Below are 5,238 nucleotides of genomic sequence, written 5' to 3'. Positions count from 1 at the left end.
ATGAGGTGGATAGACCTGGAGTCTGTCATACAGAGTGAAGTAAGTCAGAAGTAGAAAAACAAATACCGTATGCTTACACATATATATGGAATCTAAGAAAAAAAATGTCATGAAGAGACTAGGGGTAGGATGGGAATAAAACACAGACTTATTAGAGCATGGACTTGAGGATATGGGGAGGGGAAGGGTAAGCTGTGACGAAGTGAGAGAGTGGCATGGACATATATACATTACCAAACGTAGGGTGGATAGCTAGTGAGAAGAAGCCGCATAGCACAGGGAGGTCAGCTATGTGCTTTGTGACCACCTACAGGGGTGGGATAGCGAGGGTGGGAGGGAGGGAGACGCAAGAGGAAAGAGATATGGGAACATAAGTATATGTATAACTGATTCACTTTGTTGTAAAGCAGAAACTAACACACCATTGTAAAGCAATTATACTCCAATAAAGATGTTTAAAAAAAAATAAAAAATAAACAAAAAAATCAAAATGCAGATAGAGACCCATAAATCCATTCCACAAACTTTCCCAATACCCACTAAACCAGAATCTATCACAAGAAGAAACAAAAATTAATTCTCTGTCATATACTATGACCTTACAAATCTCCTGTTTTCCTGGAGGTGGGCAGTGAGGACAATATCAGAGTTATGATTGGTGTAATAAGTTCTCAGCACCATGACTATAAGCTTGCTTTCCAAAAGAAAACCCAATAAATGTTTTCCATCATTTTCATCCTAGTTAGTGGGCCTATTAGAAAACACATCAGCATATATCTACATTAGAACTTAGTTATGAGGTATGATTTTAGGATGTTTAATTACTCTTACTGTTGTTAAACTTCAAGGAATTGAGCCCAATACAAATGATAAAATATTTAACCAATGAATCTCTACTTATGCTAGGAATTTCACTGAAAGCTAACTAAAAAGCCTTCAGGAGCAGATGATCCACAAGAGTAGACACCCATACTAAGATCCTGGATCGAGTAGACAGTTTTCAAATATGGATAGCTTTTTTCAAAGTCCTTTGTGTCACACTCCATGACTGGAATTATGGATAATCATGCACTAATTTTTTTTCTCCTTTCCTTGTCACTGATAACTTTGTTCTTTACTTTGTGCTGGTTTAATATGATCTACTGCTCAGATGAATTCCTAATGATCATTTTGCTTAGAGCTATAAGTTTAACCCTAGTCACACTTTGCTATTCAGACATTGTTTTATTACAGGTTCATTCTTTTATTAATCTCTAAAGAAATAATGATTATTTTCCATTTCATGGTAAGAGAATCCCTATGGCCTGAGGACCACATGACTGAGCAGATTATGCTGAATTCTATGTGGAAAGTATTTTATAAGAAATTACTTGAGGGCTTCCCTGGTTGAGAGTGGGAACAGTGGTTGAGAGTCCGCCTGCTGATGCAGCGGCACGGGTTCGTGCCCCAGTCCGGGAAGATCCCACATGCCGCGGAGCGGCTAGGCCCGTGAGCCATGGCCTCTGAGCCTGCGTGTCCGGAGCCTGCGCTCCGCAACGGGAGAGGCCACAACAGTGAGAGGCCTGCGTACCGCAAAAAAAAAAAAAAAAGAAATTACTTGAGATCTTTCCCTACTAAAATAGGCTCCACAATCATACCAAGCCAAGGGTATTGTGCTTAGAAAGTCAAGCTACACAGGGAACTCCTATGGATCACAGTTCTTGTAATCATAGTATCTATGAAACGTACAACCTGCATCCTATTTGGGGAAAAAACTGAGCTATTTTAGCCATGGAAATATTTTCCCCAGTGGATCCCCAGGGAAACACAATATATATGTCTCCTAATAACTTAGCACACATATATGCCCCCACTCCCAACTCTTATGATTTATTTCTAAGATACAAGCCATGGTAAATAAATCAATCTTTATTCTGGGTTAATGGGACTAAAGCATGATATAAACTGCCTGAAAAGGCAGGTTCAAATCACCTCATTTGGATCATGCTGCTTATGAATAGAAAGGGATCCACTCAATGCCATTCAGTGGTGCACCTCATCCCAGAAGAATCTGCCCTAAATAATAAAGAATGAGCAAAACTTTTCAGGATAGATTCACTCAAATCTGATAAATGAAGAAAATTTGCATCATCTCCTTCCATTTTCAAACCTTGCCTTATAAGAAATTAGAAAAATTAGCTGAATTATAAAATATCTGGCAAATATATTCCAGACTGACTAATCTGATCAATTAATTCAATTGAACTGATAGCCAGATAATTAAAGAAATTCCGAGAAGGACCCATAAAAATTGCACAGTACTAAAATGGAGCTGGGACAACTGGATAACCACATGCAAATGGATGAAGTTGGACCCCTACCTCACAGCATATGGAAAAATTAACTCAAAGTGTATCAATAACCTAAATGTAAGAGTTAAAATTATAAGACTCCTCAAAGAAAACACAGGGGTAAATCTTCATGACCTTGCCTTTGGTGGTTTCTTAAATATTACACTAAAAGCAAAAGTAACAACAACAAAAAAAAAGATAAAATGGAATTTGTCAACATTAAAAACGCTTGTGCTTCAAAGGACACCATCAAGAAAGTTAAAAGATAACCCACAGAATGGGAGAACATATTTTAGATTCATACATCTGATAAAGGACTCGTTTTAGAATACATAAAGAACACTTACAACTCAATAATAAAAAGACTAATAGCCCAATTTGAAAATGGGCAAAGGATCTGAACAAACATTTCTCCAAATAATAAATACAAATGGCCAATAATCAGATAAAAAGATGTTTAACATCATTAGTCATCAAGGAAAAGAAAAAAGAAAAACTCTACTATGAGATATCACTTCATATCCACTTGGATGGCTATAAGCAAAAAGATAGAAACTAGCAAATGTTGGCAAGGATGTGGAAAAATCAGAACCCTCGTACACAACTATGGGAATATAATGGTGTAGCCACTTTGGAAAGCATTGAGGGAGTTCCTCATAACTGTCTAAATAACTATAGAGGTACCACTTGACCCAATATTTCCATTCCTAGGTATATAGCCAAGAGAAATAAAAACATATGACACAAAAACTTGTAATGAAGAGCAGCATTATTCATAATAGCCAAAAGGTGGAACCAATGCAAATGTCTATCAATTGATAAATGGATAATTTGTGATAAATCCATTAAAGAGAATATTATTTGGCCACAAAAAGCAATGGAATACTGATATATATACTTCAACATGGGTGAACCCTGAAAACATTACACTAAGTGAAAGAAGCAGGTTCAAAAGACTACATATTATAGGATTCCATTTGTATGAAATATCCAAAATATGAAGATCTACTGATACAGAAAGGAGATTAGTTAGGACTTAATGGTTAAGAGATACAGGGTTTCTTTGCAGGGTGATAAAAGTGTTCTAAAACTGATTGTGGTAATGACTAGGTAACTTGGTGAATTTACTAAAAACTATCGAATTGTGTACTTTACATGGGTGAATTAAATATTGTGTGAACTACGTCTCAATAAAGCTGTCACCTAAAAACAAAAACAAAAAAAATTAAAAAAAAAAAAACACTTCACAGTGTTAGAAATATTTCTGGTCTCTCAAGGAGGAAACCATGCTTTACATGGAGAAAAATGTTGTACTAACATCCCTGCTAATTTGCCCACTGACTAGTATTCTATAGCATTCTACAGCAAACAATGCACTGTCCAGATAACCACAGGACAATCAAACAATACCTAGGTTTCCCACCCTTAGTTTACAAGTTAGTTTGCTGGGTGAAAATATTGGCTGGTTAGAGAATATGAAGCTAATTGCAAGATTTGCATGTGTCCAATATCCATTCCTATGCACTACAGGTACAACTGGGAAAATCACTAACCTATTGTATTGATAAAACCAAGTTAATGATACTGAATGGGAAAAATCACAAAGCAAACTTATTTAGTCAAATCTGTACCTCAAAGGAATGACTGACCAAAAGAAGGAACTTGAAGACAAAAAAAAACCAAAAATTAAAATTTGCCCTACATTTCCTCAGCCTGGAAAAGCTTTGCATTTCTCAATTAAAGAAAGTGCTTTCCAAGATGGGCCATGAGTAGGACCTTCCTAATACCAGCTATGACTTACCAAGGCATCCAAAAGAACAGATGGCCTCTGTAATTGGATGACAAAGGAATCTAAAAAATGCTGGGATTATTTGCTATTATTTTATCTGCCATAGGATCAATTAGGCTATTCATATAGAAAGTATTTTGTAAGTATTTGCTGAACTGAAAAGGAGAGATTGTGAAACCAATCAAAAACAAAGAGATCATCTGTATTTTTCATTTATCAAAACATATTGGTTTCTGTCAAATCTAGACCAAACATTATGCAATTTGAATTGGGACTCCCATGTAATAATTTGTGCTGAAATACTATGGATTGCCTCTTTTCATGGGCCTCTTTCTTTTAAAATTGTGGCCCCTTGTAAGCAAGTAAAATTCTCTTATTTTTTCCCCCAAATTGTGTATGAGTTTAAGTAGGGACAACATATCAACTTTTTATTGCATTTTAAAATACAATAAGGGGACTTCCCTGGTGGTCCAGTGGTTAAGATTTTGCCTTCCAATACAGGGGGTGTGGGTTTGATCCCTGGTCAGGGAGCTAAGATCCCACATGCCTCATGGCCAAAAAAAAAAAATAACCAAAACATAAAACAGAAGCAATATTGTAACAAGTTCAATAAAGACTTTAAAAATGGTCCACATCAAAAAAATCTTTAAAAAAACATAAAATAAATAAATAAAAATAAATTTAAAAGAGTAAGGATATGCTACTTAATTCAGTAATTGTTATGTTAGTTTTGAACAATTCTCTCCTATATAGTCAAACTGATGTGAAAATGAGAAGAATCAGAATAGAAGAAAACAAAACTGGAAAGAGAAGAGAATTAGAGAGGATATATTCAATTTTAAATTTTATTTTTGAAGAGAGCCTTTAAAACTGAAAACATTTAAGGAAATATAAATTTAAATTTGGTCAATAACTGCTTGCCCAAACTCTTTTCTTGATGTTGCTGATGTTGTTTCACTCTTCTCCTTCTCCCTTTTTCTTTCCAAATTGTCCTTTATGCATTAGTACAATATAGTTCTCTCTTGACAACCATATTCAGTTGGTCACCAATTTCTTTTTTTTTTTTAAACATCTTCATTGGAGTATAATTGCTTTACAATGGTGTGTTAGTTTCTGCTT

This window comes from Physeter macrocephalus, chromosome 12 (genome assembly GCF_002837175.3).
Source record: "Physeter macrocephalus isolate SW-GA chromosome 12, ASM283717v5, whole genome shotgun sequence".
Lineage (NCBI taxonomy): Eukaryota > Metazoa > Chordata > Mammalia > Artiodactyla > Physeteridae > Physeter > Physeter macrocephalus.
Note: the sequence above shows the minus strand (reverse complement) of the source record.